The 15,833-nt window shown below is 47.5% G+C and overlaps 1 protein-coding gene across 3 annotated transcripts in view; it reads right to left on the bottom strand.

The window, feature by feature from the left end:
- Nucleotides 1-15,833, bottom strand: part of LOC103679367 (zinc finger protein 596-like) — a 42,982-nt gene that overhangs the window by 20,445 nt on the left and 6,704 nt on the right. Inside the window, exon 1 of one of the 3 annotated variants that reach the window (XM_040643343.1) lies at nt 2,125-2,192. The exons of 1 other annotated variant lie outside the window; for it this stretch is intronic. The gene's annotated coding sequence lies outside the window, so the exon portion shown is untranslated. Of the gene's footprint in view, nt 1-819; nt 988-2,124; nt 2,193-15,833 lie in introns of those variants that run through there. One more of the 3 variants, XM_040643345.1, reaches the window with a different exon arrangement.

Genomic DNA, 15,833 nt, shown 5'->3' with positions numbered 1-15,833 from the left:
CCCCCCCCAGGACCACAGCTCAGCCAATGAGAAGCCACCACACTTCAAACTCCCGTTTCCTCCAATGGACTTTTAGTTCACAGCAACCTTCCCAACTTACCCCTTTTCTCCTTAAAAAAGCATGCCTCTCCTTTGTTCCCCTACTTGCCTACAGTTTTTCTGCAGCTTGTTTGTCCCGGATTGCTATTCTATTCCCAAATATTCCCCCTATATTTACCAGCTGCTAAAATAACCGCAGTTCTACTTTTAAGGTTAACAATGGGAAACAATAAACATCCGTATCAAATGTCCTCAGATACTGAAAAATTAATCTTTCATTAACTAAGAGCAAAAACCACATATTTCCTAAACAGCATCCGTTTTACAAGCCTCATTATCCTAACTGGACACAAAACATCGAGAAACAGAAAACAAAAACAATGATTAGAATATGCCATACTTCTCAAAATAAAACATTTTCAGATAGCTTCGGCAGCAGACGTCGGACAACGTGAACTTGCCATACACAGAGCACTTAACGACCTACACCGATCCTCGGAGGCCAGCCCCGCTTCGCCCCAAGTCCCGGACACCGAGCCCGCGGCTGCAGCTCCGCCTCCCGCCGAGAACGCTCCACTCTCTCCCGGCTGGCCTCCGCCACCCCCGCTCGCTCCGCGAACCTAAGCCCAGAGCAGCAGCCGCGGCAGCGGCGGGGATCCCGCCGGCCCCGCACCCCCAGCCCAGCGCGTCTAGACAACGGGGGCCGTGCACACACCTGTCACCCCAACCGGGAGACGTCTGCGCACGCAAGGTAAGAGGCCTCGCGACTCTAAGTCTCACCTGGAACTGCCCCAAACAGCTCTCCGGAAGTGGGGAAGCAGCGGCCGGCTCCCTCGGACACCAAGCAGCAGCCAACCGACCCGAGCGGCCAGCCAGCCGGCGCGCGGCAGCGAACGAGGGGCCGACCGGAAAGTCTGCGGCCGCCTCTTCCTACCTCCGTACGTACCCTGCCCAGGCCCCGCCCCACGCCGGCCGCGCCCCGGCCGCGGCCCCGCCCCTCCGCCGACGTCCCGTCCCGGCTCCGCGCTCGGCCTCTCCAGGCCCCGCCGCCCCACGCCTGTCGCGGCCTCGCCCTCCGCCGACGTCCCGTCCCAGCTCCGCGCTCGCCCTCCCCAGGCCCCGCCCCTCCGCTGACGTCCTGTCCCGGCTTCGTGCTCGCGCTCTCCAGGCCCCGCCCCACGCAGGCCACGCCCCGGCCGCGCCCCCGCCCCTCCGCTGACGTCCCGTCCCGGCTCCAGGCTCGCCCTCCCCAGGCCCCGCCCCACGCCGGCCGCGGCCCCGCCCCTCCGCCGACGTCCGGTCCCGGCACCGCGCTCGCCCTCCCCAGGCCCCGCCCCACGCCGACCGCACCCCAGCCCCACCCCGCCCTTGCGTGACGCCCGGTCCTCGCTTTCCGCTCACCCTCCCCACGCCCCGCCCCACGATGGCCGCGCCCGCGCACTGGCCCCGCCCCACGATGGCCGCGCCACACTCTAGCTCGGTCCCACTCCATCTGACCCCGCCTCTACAAGCCCCGCCTCTCGAAGGCTCCGCCCCAATTCGTAATTTCCTGGCGCCAGAACTTTTCTTGGCGCGAAGGATCCCCTGCGGTGGTGGGTGGGCGTTGGTGTTTGTGGTTCAAAGCCGCGCTTCCGTCGCGTCCCCGCCCGGCTCTCCCGGACGGCACAGGGCCCCTCCCTGCCGCCCCGCCCGCTCGCGCGAGCTGCGCGTCGCCCTTAGACGCCCCGAGGCCGGGCGCTGGGGCCGAGCCAGTGTCTGTCCTGTTGGAGTGGCTCGAGGCCTGCACGCTCGGCCTTCCGTGTCTTCCACTGTGTCCCCGCATGGCGCCGTGTCTCACTCGGGACGTGAGTCCGCCCTCTGCGTCCCCCCACGCCCCGGTGGCGCCGGGGCCGCCCAAGCCTCCCCCCGCCCGGGCCCCGGGATTCGGCCACCCCAGTCCTCGCCGGCCACCGCCTCCCCATTCCCGTCCTCCAGCAGCCGGGCCTCAGCGGCTTCCGACCTCCTCCGCAGCCTCCGATGGCGGAGGGACGACTTACTGGGACACTTCGTGTTGTACTGTCCCCAAACCCGTTCCCCTGGCCTTACCTGCCCGAGCGTGTTTACATTCCCAGTATCCCACTGCAAAGTCAGCTCTTAGTAGGCGACCGGCATCTCGTTCCATCTCGGAGTGTCGAGTGGGCGGGGAGATGAGGGAAAAAGAGCCCAAGAGAGAACCCGGGAGACGGCGTGTAGGGAGAGTGAGTAAGGGGCAAAATAGAGGATGAAGTGGGAGGTCCTTTGCAGTTGGAAAAACAGTAACAGTGGAAGAAGGAACCTGGGCAGAAGCAGTGGGATCAGCAGAGACATGGAGGAGGGGCCTTGCCCAGTAGCAGCAGCGGGGGCAGCAGAAGGGTAAATGCCATATTCATTCGATTTTTAGCCTCCACATTACTTTCCCTTTTAAATTTATTGTGTGAGGTTCAGATTAGAGTCCTCAATGCTCAATCTTTATTACATATTGAAAATATTATTTGGTACTCTGTAACTTTACACCAATTTAATGTGCACTCAGGGTATTGATAATTTTTAATATTAAGTCAGACCCAGTTTAATCAGTGTAATAGGTTACAGCTTCCCTTCTTCACTTATGTGATCTTTTGACTTAGCTGGTTGTGAGCTAAGGTCTCCAACCAAGGGTGTGTTCTCTTCAAGTTTCCTTTGTCCTTTTTCTACAAATGTGGAGCCATGCGCTGGATTGTCCAGCCCTTCTTGCTCTAGCCTCTGGGGGGACATGGGCAGGTCATTCTCTGGTGCTGCTGAGGATTGAGACAATCTCTCGGTGTCTCAGTGTCTGCGGCACCTTCTCGAATGCGTCCAGTCCAGCACCAGCCTCTCCTGGACATCCAAGGCAGCCTAGAAAGCCTTCCATGAGATTCCCATTTGGGGCAGTGCCATTTCTCGACTCCTGAACTACCCTAAGAAATTCTGCAGAGGGTTGTGATCACGTAGACACCCTCTCCAAACTTTCCAGGCAGACACTACTGGCTCTTGGATCCTCATGGCCACTAGGAACATTTCAAGAAAGACAGGAGAGCATGGCGAAGTTCACTGCTGGTCCAAGGTAACAAAAGTGATTCCTGGCCTGATTTAAACTTTTTTTTTTTTTTGGTGGCTCAGTGGGCCAAAATGCCCTGGCTATTGTTTTCACTTTTCCCTTTTCCCACTAGAAAAAGAAGCTAAAATAGGCGATGCGGGTGGTCTAATGGACTTGGAAAGCACAGAAAAAGGGAGGAGTGAATATATTTGACGAATTATTTTACATGTTATGATAACATCCATTTTTCACTTTAAAATGTTTTCTTATTTTATTTGCACTTCAATGAGCTTTGTTGGTATTTTTAATGGAAATAAAAATATGAAATTGGGGCGCCTGGGTGGCTCAGTTAAGCGTCTGCCTTCAGCTCAGGGCATGATCCCAGGGTCCTGGGATTGAGCCGCATAGAACTTCCTGCTCCGCTGGGACTGCTTCTTCCTCTCCACTCCCCTGCTGTGTTCCCTCTCTCCTCTGCTGCCGTCTCTCTCTCTCTGTCAAATAAATAAATAAAATCTAAAAAAAAAAAAATTGATAAGGCTTCTTTTCAAGCAATGATTACGCATGAGGTGCGTAATAAGTGTGAATACGAAAGACCAACAAGACAAAGTTTTAGGTTCATAATGTGTAATGAGTCATGGAAACTTTATTCATATCATTTACCATCATGCTTTAGAAACGCGTATTTAGGGCAGCAGGAGCTATCTTTCATAGGGCTCATGGTTTTTGTCAACTAGGTCAAGCGAGGCATGGAAACTATCAAATGTAATGTAGGGATGCCTGAGCAGCGCTCAGTCGCTGCGTCTGCCTTTGGCTCAGGTCATGATTTCAGGGTCTGAGATCAAGTTCCACATCGGGCTCGCTGCTTGGCAATTGTTTCTCCCGCCTGCCTCTCTCTCCCTGCTTGTGCTCTCTCTCTCTCTTTCTCTCTGTCAAATAAATAAAGAAAATCTTAAAAGAAAAAAATTTAATGTAAAAACTACTTGCATGGATTTTGTTGCCTTGAGATATAGTTTCCAAATGACGCATTCTATGTCAGTATACGTTTTGTTTTTATCAAGGACATCTAGAATAGATGGTCTTATGTGTTTCTTGTGTAATCCAACCCATGTCCTAGGAGCAATCTTAGATTACTATTTACATGTGCTTATTGTTCCAAAAGGCTAGAAAATAGAAATTAGCAAAATATGATAGAACATGAAAATTCATCTGGAAAACAATCTGTCATTCAGAGGCAGTTCTTATTTCAGTTCAGACACATAAATGTGTCTGTGTCCATGTTTTCCAGGGAAGCCGGACTTAGGATCCATTTTTGCCTTCATCCACAGCCCTGTCTCAGTGCTGTGCCTTGCTGCACTTCTGCTCTAGCTACCTGGACTCGGGATTTGTGCTCTTTGTCTGGGGCTGTTGATGGACCATGAGATCAGTCCCTGGGCATTCTTCTTCAGTGTTCCCCAGCCACTAGGGGATGATGTGGGAGTGGCCTCACTGGCTCCCAGGTTCTGGGATAGTACTTAGAAAATTCTGTGGACTCCTGGGTGGCTCAATCGGTGAAGTGTCTGCCTTTAGCTCGGTTCATAATCCCGGGTCCTGGGATCAAGTACTGCATTAGGCTCCCTGCTCAGCAAGGAGCGTGTTTCTCCCTCTTCCTCTGCAGATTCCGGATTGTGCTCCCTCCCTGCCCCCTTTCTGACAAATAAATAAATAAAGTCTTTAAAAAAACAAGAAAGAAAGAAGAAGAAAATTCTGCACAGGCACCAGCAGGTGGGGACTTCTCTCAAGACTTCGGACTTGTCCCAGTGGTGTTTGCCTGGGGGAGTTAGGAAATTTGAAGTGACTGTGGTGGTCTAAGGAATGCCCTCCCAGTACCTTTACGTAGCCATAAGCCCTTACTGGACCTCCAGGGGCTCAGGCAGGACAAGATCCCCTCCTTAAGCCTCCCCTGTAGAAATGGTAGTTCTGGGCATCTGGAAAGGGACTTGAACATTTCCAGGCACTCATCAGGGAAATGCCATCAGTGAGGAGCGCCGTACTGTTTGTATGTCATCCTATCCAGCAAATCCCACCCTGATTGGATGGAGAAACATTAATGTTTTATAACAACAGCAGTGATTAATAATTGCGGCAATAGTTGTAATAATGCTGATGAACATCAATAATAATAATGATGATGCTCTTCATGATGATGACAATAATAAACCACCAGAAGAATCCTCAGAAGACAGGAGAATGGAATACAGGCCTCCCGGAGTGAATGACAAAGTGCCCAAATCAGGACTTAGGGAATGGTGCGAGTCAGAGTCCCAGTTCTGCACAGACTTGCTTAGTTTTCTTGCACGTCGCAGGTCGTGTTTCTTACAAATTGAAGGTGTGCGGCAGCCCTGCAGAGAACGAGTCTGTTGGCACCATTTTTCCAACAGCATTTACTCACTTTGTGTCTCCGTGTCACATTTGGTAATTGCTGCAATATTTGACATGTGTTCTTTGGAAGTGGAGCCTGCAGGTGGGCCTGCACTGCTGTGCTCTCAGGCTCAAACTCCGAACAGATGAGGACTTGCTTCTGGTGGATGAGCAGAGAGTGGTTTCCCGAGATGGAATCCACTCCTGGTGAAGATGCTGTGAAGATTGTTGAAATGAAGACAAAGTTTAGACCATGCCCCAAACTCAGTTGATAAAAGGCCCCAGGGTTTGAGAGGACTGACTGATTTTTGAAAGAAATTCTACTGTGGGTAAAGTGTTACCAAACAGCATCAGAGAAAATCATGAAAGGAAGAGTCAATTGATGTGGCAAACTTTATTGTCTTATTTTAAAGATTGATTTATTTGTGAAACAAGATGAAACCAGGAGGGAGACAAACCATAAGAGACTCTTAATCTCAGGAAACAAACTGAGGTTGCTGGAGGGGATGTGGGTGAGGTGGGAGTAAGCAGGTGATGGGCATGGGGAGGTATGTGTTGCCGTGAGCCCTGGGTGGTGTGTAAGACTGATGGATCACGGACCTGTGCCCCCTGAAACAAATGATACATTATATGTAATTTTTAAAAAAGAATAGAAATACAGTAGTTAAAATACTGTGTTAAGGACTAGGAGCCTGGGTGGCTCAGTCGGTTAAGTGTCTGCCTGCCTTCGGCTCAGGTTCCTGGGATAGAGCCCCACATCCCACATCGGGCTCCCTGCTCCTGCCTGCTTCTCCCTCTCCCTCTGCTGCTCCCTCTGCTTGTACTCTCTCTCGCTCTCTGTCAAATAAATAAATAAAATCTTTAAAAATAAATAAAAATAAAATACTATATTAGGACCGCAGTTATAAGTAAGCCGATTAGAACAAAAATGTATCTTTGAGTTTATACACTCTGGTTAGGGTTGTTTTCTGTAGCAGAAATACAGATTTTTTTTTTTTTAAGTTACCGGTAGAGAAACTGTGTTCTTTTTTTTTTTTAATTTGTAATTTCAGTTGCTAAGGAGTCCTACATTTATACTACATTTATATTGAAACCAGCTGCTGCCCCAGCCTGGCCTCCCAGGAAATTACAGTCTGGGCTGTTCAACTGTCACGGATACTTCTTTTGAAATCATTTTTTGCAATGATTCTTGCTATGTGTCCCTCTTTTACAGTTAAAAAATGAGGGGGTTTCAAACAGGGTGAATTATGCAAAGTGAATACGTTTTACAGTCTGATCTGTGAGTAAGTTGGCAACACTAAAACACTGAACTGTTGGATACCTGCTGTGTTGCTGAGCAGTGGACCATAGATTCTGTGAATTAATCTCCACCAGCCTTTAAACTTTGCCAAGTCTGCAATGCTAAAAATAAAGTTACAGATTAAGCACTTAGAAATGTAAAAAAAAAAAAAAAAAAAAAAAAAAAGTGGTTGATTTTAAAGAGAGAGAGGGAGTGAGCGGCTAGCAGAGGAGGGATCAGGGAGAAGCAGACCCCTGCCGAGGCACAATTCCCCAGCTCAGGGCTCCATCTCGCGACCCTGAGATCATGACCAGAGCCCAAACCCAGCTGGATGCTTCACTATGTGAGCCGCCCAGGCGCCCCTGTAGATCTTATTTTAAGAAACTGCCATTAGCCACCCCACATGCAGCAACCCGCGACCATCAGCACCAAGGCAAGACCCTCCACCAGCAGAGAGTTAGGACTCACTGACAGCTCAGAGGATGGTTAGCATTTTTTTATTGTAATGAGAGCATTTTTTTTTTAATGAAGGCAGTTATATTGGTGTTTTTAGACTGTAATGCTATTGTACACTTCATAAGCTGCAGTATAGTATAAACATGACTAAGCGTGACTTTTTATACACATTGAAAAACCAAAAATGTATTTGACTCGCTTTTACTGCAATATTGGCTTTTGTTGGGGGTGGTCTGGAACCGAATGGCAGAATCTCTGAGGAATCCCTGGGACCTTGAAACACGGCCCGTGAAAGTGAAGGACAAGGAGCAGAAAGGAGAAGCCAACTACGGGAAGCACAGCAAGTGCGCGGTCAAGGGTCCTGGGTGGAGCTGCGTGACAGTGTGGGGAGAGAGCCCCCCTGCGCCCCCACTCCCAGCTGCTTTCTGGAGCGCAGCCAGCTAGCGGATGGGGCAGCAGCCCCTGCCAAGGCAGGGCTCCTGACCCCTGCCCACGTCCCTGCAGCGCAGCAGCCCTGTCTGCCACGAGCGTTAACGCCGGCAGGATGTCACCCCTCACCACCATGCATCTGCATCCAGGCCCAGAGGTCCAAGATAGCTTTTTTGGCAAATGCCACCCAGAGCCACCGAGGGGAGGGCACCGACTTCAGTGACCCAAAGCCAGCAGGGGACACGGGCTGGTCTTTGTCCATCAACAAAGACTTCACATCTTCCTTCACTACCACTTAACCACCATCATGTATGCCCCCCTCACCTGGCATTGGTTAGTCCTGCGCGAAATCCTATATATTCTGTCCTTGAGACTTGCTTTCTAGTAGTAAGTTACTGAGACCCATAGATCCAAACATAACACCAAATATTATATTGGGACACCAGAAGCCTGAAACTTAGGTCCAACTAATGAGTCATCCCAAAACCGCGTGGAAGCATCCACAATTCCACGTAAATATGGTGTCTTTCTACAGTTAGAAACATCAGCGTGAAAAACAAAGTTCCCCTTCTTGGAGCTTACATTCAGATCTCCTCTACAGATTTTTCTGTAGAGTGGCCAGGTAGTGAATAATTTGTGCTTTGCGGATCTTAGGTCTCTGTAGACATATACACATTTTTCCATAATTGTACAAAAGCAGCCATCAAGCATACACAGACAAATGAGTGTGGTTACATTCCAGAGCACAAGACATCTGAAAAGGACAGCAGAATTTCTATAGAATCTTTATACCTCAAAAATTCTCCCCTTCTCCCTCCTCACTCCTCCACCCCACCTTTGGGGTGCTTGGATGTGGCTCAGTGGATTAAGTGTCTGTCTTCGGCTCAGGTCGTGATCTCGGGAGTCCTGGGGGTCCAATCCCGCATAGGCTCCCTGCTCAGTGGGAGCCTGCTTCTCTCTGCCTCCTCCCACCCCAACACACACACACACAAGGCTCATGCATGCTCTCTCTCTCAAATAAATAAATAAAAATCTTAAATAAGGGGAAGCTTCTTTGATATTTTTCAAAACTGAAAAATGTAAGACACCTTTTAACTTGCAGGCTTAAAAACATGCAGAAGGCAAGGCTGGCTACCGGTCTCGCGTTAGGACCCTGACTGTGTCATTGTTTCCAGAGCCAACTCTTTCATCATAACAACATTATTTCAGGTCGTCTCCACCCAGCTTCTACCCCAACCCACTCAACACGTTTTCAAGTCTTTTATTGATGTGTTCGTTTTGACATCATGTGTCCCTACACTCAGAACAGAGCTGTTCAGAAGAAACGTCAGCAGCTTTAGAAACTTGAGCCAAAGCAGTATTCTGTGTATCATTTTCTTGGATTAAGAATTCCGTGTCCCCTTACAACTAAGACTTCTCTAATTTACATCAGTTGTCCGGCATTTGGTGACTGTGTTGCTTCCACCCAGGTTTGCTGTACAAGGTGCATTTTATTATTAGATTTTTTTTTTTTTTTTTTTTTTGAAGAGAAAGATATCTGGTGTGCTCCCACATGCTTTGAGGCGGGGGTGGGGGTGGGGAACAGGGAGAAGGGAGAATGCAACACGCCTCCTTACGCTCAGTGCTCAGCAAAGCTACCACCGCCGCCTACAGGGCCTTAATCGCTCCATACACCGAGATCATTTGGCTTAGCCCAAATCAAGAGTAAGACTTAGCTACAGCCATTCCAGCGCACTTGTTCAGTGCTGATTTTTGTATTGCCGATTCGCTGAAATGTCGTATGACCTGGCTTACTGAAATAGCCAACTCTGTATAAGCATTCTAAGATCTTTCCTGATTATTGAAAGAAATGTATCTTAGGGCAAAGATTTTTGCTCTACTTAGTTTGCACACCACTAATACTCCTACTGATGATAATTTTTTAAAAAGATTTTATTTATTTATTTGACCGAGAGAGGAACACAAGCATTGGGGAGTGAGAGGAGCTGGGCTTCCTGCTAAGCAGGGAGCCCACGCAGGGAGCTGGAATCATGACCTGAGCCAAAGAACCGGCAATGACTGAGCCACCCAGGCGCCTGCTGATGGTAATTATAAACCTAGGGAGATGGGAGATTCAGTGAAGAGGCTTCTCGAAGTACATGGCAAGTTACTAATGCTGAGCCCATGGAAGTATTTTAGATTCAAGCTCTAGGTTGACACAAAAAAAGCTGTCCCATAGGCAAAATAACCAGCTGGATAGAGACAGAAACCCAAACAGGAGGAGGGCACGAGTGTGCTCGACCGGGGCACTGAGACACGCTAGAGGAGAGGTCTAAAGGATGGGGGTAGAGGCTCCAGCCCTGGACCCAGAGCTGCCCACCATGTGACAACCCTCCGATTTCAGAGGCTGGGAGTGCAGCGGGCAAGAAAGGCAGGAGCCAGCTCCCCAGATGGCTTGCAGAAGCCACACCTAGAGCATAGGTTAGTCCTGAGCATATCCACCCCTCGGCATCTGGCTGCCCCCCCTTCTTCTTCCCCTTCTTCTTCCCTCCTCCTCCTCCTCCTCCTCCTCCTCCTCCTCCTCCTCCTCCTCCTCCTCCTCCTCCTCTTCTTCTTCTTCTTCTTCTTCTTCTTCTTCTTCTTCTTCTTCTTCTTTTAAGATTTTATTTATTTATTTGACAGAGAACTGCCAAGTAGGGGGAGCAGTAGAAGAGAGAGGGAGAACAGGCTCCCCACTACGCCTGGGGAGCCCAGTGCAGGATCTTCATTCCAGGGCCCTGGGATCATGACCTGAGCAGAAGGCAGATGCTCAACCATCTCCAGCCACCCAGGCGCCCTGCCCTTCTTTTTTTTTTTTTTTAATTTAAATTCGATTTAATGAACATAGGTGTATTAGTAGTTTCAGGGTAGAATTTAGTGATTCATCAGTTGTATATAACACCCAGTGCTCATTACATCACGTGTGTGTCCTCGTTAATGCCCATGCGTTACTCCATCCCTTCCCTCACCTCCAGCAACCCTCAGTTTGTTTCTAGAGTTCAGAGTCTTTTGGGGTTTCTCTCCCTCTCTGTTTTCATCTATTTTCCTTCCCTTCTGGCTGCCTTTCTGCCATCTATTACCTCAGACTCACAAGAGGCCCAGACGTCTCTATTTGCATACTTGAGCCCCAAGGCCCAGGAGTGTTGGAGAGGAGAATTCCCGGAGCTCTGTACACAGCTGGGGATGACAAAGGGCTGGCAGTCGCTTTCCTGGATCTCCTGGAGGATTTAGAAAATTAGAAGATGTCTGGGAATCTAAGCTGCCTCTTTGTGTGCTTCCTGTGCAGCCCGAAGCCTTTCCTGGGACAGCAAGAGGACTCGAATTTTCCAGAAGCTCAGATTGGCTGAGATCCCTCAATTTTAGTGCTTACGTTTTGGCAGTGATGGTTCCTGGGCTCTGAGCTACAACCAGAAAATTTTTAAAGATACTCGGGCAGGCGCTAAAGAGTTTTCTCCAGACTTTTCCATGAAAACCATTTATGTTTTCTGAGGCCCTAGATTGGTTTAAATACATTTTGGTGACTCCTTTTGGCTAAGGGTAGTCTCTGGGTATTCAGTTCAACAGAAAGGTGGGGCCTCAAGGAACGTATTTCTAGAGTCACAGGCAAGCCAAAAGGCATCTTCCTGAGTCTTCCCTGCCAGCACCAGGGCTGGCATGCCTCCCTAATGGGGCCACTTCACTATTTCAGAGTCCTCCCTACCAGAGGGCCGAGCACACAGCAGCAGACCTAGAGGCTCAGTGTGTATAAGGTCATTAGGGAGCCTTCTGCGCATCGAGTAATAAAATAACTGACAGCTTCTCTTGTTTTGTTAAATTGAGATATAATCCACATACCAAATACTCACCCCCTTTTTTTAAAAAAGATTTTATTTATTTAACAGAGCACGATGCGTTGCACACACAGGCAGGGGAAGCGCAGGCAGAGGGAGAAGCAGGCTCCCCACTGAGCAGAAGACCCCCAACATGGGACTCAATCCCAGGACCCTGGGATCATGACCTGAGCAAGGCAGATGTTTAACTGACGCTGAGCCACCCAGGCGCCCCTGTACTCAATTTTTTGGAAAGGAAAAGATCATCTTTTAAGAACAGCAATATTGTCCCAATTCAGTGCAGAGTGCTTGATTGCGTCCTGACCCATCTTCCTAGGCATTAACGGCGGGGTTATCAATCAGTTTTCTTTTTCTTTTCTTTCTTTCATTTATTTATTTATTTATTTATTTATTTATTTATTTATTTATTTATTTATGAGGAGAGAAGACATGGGGTTGAGGGGAGGAGACCGCAGAGGGAGAGGGTGCCTGACCTAGGCTTGATCCCAAGGGTCCTGGGATCATAACTTGAGAAGGCAGACGCAAGCAACCAACTGAGCCACCCAGGTGCCCCTCAACAGTTCTTGTTCTAAAGTTGCCCATTGGCTCTTGTATTTTCCCTGTAGGAGCTACGGGTATATTTTATTGTGAAAATTATCACAGGTACTGTAATTTTTTTTTGTGTATCCCCACTAATCTTTGAGGTCTTTATAAAGGAGAGTTGATGTGTTTTTGCATTTCCGTTTTTGTTTTAGACATATGCTTATTCCACATCCCCAAGAAAATGTCCAACTAGTAAAAGAGATATTTTCAGTGAATGTTGTTTGTTTGGTTGAATGAATAAAGACAGGTTTAGGAGCTAGTTCAAGAAGAGCTCATATATTTAAGGACTCAAATAGTTAGTACGAGCATTATTTGCAAAAGTTAAGGTCCATTTTCTCTTTCAGCTGCTGCAGGAGTGTGGAGGGGTTATATTTATAAACGTTCAAGAGATTCTTTGAGTAGATTAAAACTATCAATAAAGTGGAAATAATATCTGTTGTGTTTTCATAAATGAGAATTTGAATGTTTATGCTATTTATTAGGGTTGATTATTTTCGAATCTCAGGATTGGTATAAATGAATTAAATATACATACATTTTACAATGACTAAGGTAGAACATTCTTGTAAAAACATTAAAGTCTTTAGTTGTGATCTTTATGTATTTATTTTTTTATTTTATTATTTGTCAGAGAGAGAGAGAGCACAAGTGGAAGGAGCAGCAGAGGGGAAAAAGCAGACTCCTTGCTGAGGAGAAGGCCGGGCCTACAGGACTGGATTCAAGGACCCGGAGATCTGACCTTAAGTTTAACAGACTGAGGCACCCAGGCACCCCAGATCTTTATTTATTATTTATTTTTTTTAAAGATTTTATTTATTTATTTTGACAGAGATAGAGACAGCCAGCGGGAGAGGGAACACAAGCAGGGGGGGATGTGGGAGAGGAAGAAGCAGGCTCATAGCAGGAGGCCTGATGTGCGGGACTTCGATCCCAGAGCCCATGGGATCACGCCCTGAGCCAAGGCAGGCGCTTAGCACCGCTGTGCCACCCAGGCACCCCTACTTATTATTTTTAATTTTAAGTAATCTCTACACCCAACGTGGGGCTCAAGCATCCCCAAGATAAAGAGTTGCATGCTTCAAGGGGCACCTGGCTGGCTCAGTCAGTAGGAAGAGTGTGACTCTTGATCTCCAGGGTTGGCGAGTTCAAGGCTCTACTGGGTGTAGAGATGACATAAAAAAAAAAAAAAAGGAGTTGCATGCCTTTACTGACGAGCCCAAGCCAATGGCCAACTGTGATCTTTATGTCAATTTAATGCCAAAGTATTTTCACCTTAAGAAAACATCTATAAAATCTAAAAAGTGAATTAGCTAGAAAAGAAGTACCTCAAGCAGGAAATGCATCGTGCGAACCACTTGTAGTATCTGAACGTGGTTCGGTACGTGTTTGGCACAGAGGTGTCTGGCACACGAGCCTATACTTAATATATTCCCACATAAATACTGAACTTTCAGGAGCTAATTGTTTTGATTATTCGAGGAATAGCTGACTTTCTCATTTTCTTAAGGAAAAGCTCCTTGCTTTCTTAAGGAAAAGCAGCTGGAGACTTACTGAGCATTTTACTACGGCGTTAGGCGCTGCCATCACGTTCCCTACGTCCTACGTGACGATCTGAGTGAAAACATCAGACACCGTTGTCACCATCATTTGTCAAGAATTTTTGAAAGTTTAAAAACTTGTGCCATGTCACATTAGTCTACGAAAAACTAGCGCTTTAGAGCATCAACAATGCGTGTCAGTCATGTTACCACCATTTCCGTGTCTGTAGTCAAAATTATGATCTCGCAATTCCATTTATCGTGGCCCAAACTCCATTATTTTGTCTAAGTGTAATTAGCACATATTAATAAAGAGGGTTTGATGCGGGATCAGTGGAGGCGCACTGGTCAAGAAATAATTTTTGAGACGTTTTATGGTGCAAAAAGGTGGTTTTATTAAAGCACAGAGAAGGACCGTGGGCAAAGAGCTGCTTTGAGCTTGTGGGGAGGAACTGATTATAGGGTCTCCTATCCTATGGAGGTGAAAGGTGACGTTGGGGCTCCGAGAATGAATCTATAGGTTCTTGGAGGTCTGGCTATTATTAAGATTGTGTTTTTCTTATAAATCATAGACAGTTTCAAACTATAATGGAGTTTCTTGTCTGCATCACTGCAATGTGATATGATTGATGCGGGTCTGGGAGGGGCGGGTCAAGAAATCTTGAGATGTTTTCAATGCCGAAAGGTGGTTTTGATGAAGAAGGCAAGCTGAAGACAAAGCAGAAGCTGACACCCGCATTAGATGGGATGTGTGTGACATTCCTCAGACACTCCTGCCTGAGCTAAAGCTGAGGAAGGATAAAAACACAAGCGGTTAGTGGACAGAGATCACAGTCCTACGGACATGAGTCTCTCTCGAAGTTTGCATATGTCTTAGTGATTTACAGAGGGCGTTCTTAGTCAAAGCCTCCAACTTCTAGAGAGCCCATAGCTCGATTTCCTGGAGCTCTTCAGTGATGTGGGAAACAGAGGCAGAAGGGGCTGTAAGTAAAATTAAACATCCTTATAACCTGCAGCCCATTGACAAATACTTTTGAAACAGGCAGAGTATAGCGTTCCTCAGGCAGCTCTCAACTGTTTTCAAGTTAGTGCTGCTAGAGGGAAAAACAAGCATGGCTTGACAATAGCCAGGCCTCCAGGATCCCTTGAGTCGTCTTTTAGCATATCAAAGTCCTTTTGGACACCCTCCCTTTTGTCTTTACCTCCCCCAGCTCAAAAGTAATCAGACACTCCTCTACAAACCTGGGGTGGGTGGGGAGCAGCTCTTTCTGCCCAGGGGTCTGTCCCCATGCTTTAATAAAACCACCTTTTGCAGCAAAGGCGTCTCAAAAATTTTCTTGGCCGTCGTCGGCAGGACTAACAGTCCCAAGAGCACCACATCAGTTTTATTGAAGCACAGGGACAGGACCCCATGGGCGAAGAGCTACTGCTGCCCGGGGTTGTGAGGCCACCGGTCTGAGGAGTTGGGAGAGGAAGTGGAAACCGAAGTTTCAAGGACTTTCTACGCCTCTTAAAGGCGACTCTGAGATCCTGGAGGCCTGTAGCTGCCAAGCTAAGGTTGTTTCCAGCAGACAGTAAAGTTAGGAGGGCTTCGCCGGAAGATTCGGTTCTGCCTGCCTCGAGGACATCAATGGGCTGTGGGTTGTAAGGAAATTTAATTTTATCTACATTTCCTTCTCCTTTGTTCTCCCACATCACTACCAGAGCTACAATTTCCACACAAATTAACATTGCAAGTACTAATACACATAATCTCAAGAGGAGAAGTACACTGCTGAAATCCAAAACCATTTAGCGGTTTAGAGTCTGGAAATTACCAATGTGGTATGTTATTTTTGAACAAGAGGAAATAGTAACTACAGCATCCAAAGGAAATTCTGGTAATATATGAAGTTCTATGCTATTAGGCCTGTCCCCCTGCTTAAAACAAATGAGAGGAAGTGACTTTTGAAAGCAGGTTAGGTGTACCCACAAAACTTTAACAAGACTTATGAATACGCTTTCTGAATTTGGGAAAAAAAAAGATATTGGAAATACTCCTGTTTTGGGTACAAATAAAATTTTGGAATTTCAAGTGTGTTAGTACACATGTTTTTCAGCTACTTTAGAGTAGTAAGGATATTAATTATAAGCCAGTAAAAGCACATACATAAAGAAAGCCGCATTTCCCTTTCATATGTTGCAAAACAGCC

This window comes from Ursus maritimus, unplaced genomic scaffold, assembly GCF_017311325.1.
Source record: "Ursus maritimus isolate PB19 unplaced genomic scaffold, ASM1731132v1 scaffold_28, whole genome shotgun sequence".
NCBI classification, from domain to species: Eukaryota; Metazoa; Chordata; class Mammalia; order Carnivora; family Ursidae; genus Ursus; species Ursus maritimus.
Note: the sequence above shows the minus strand (reverse complement) of the source record. Positions and strands in the feature narration are given on the sequence as shown.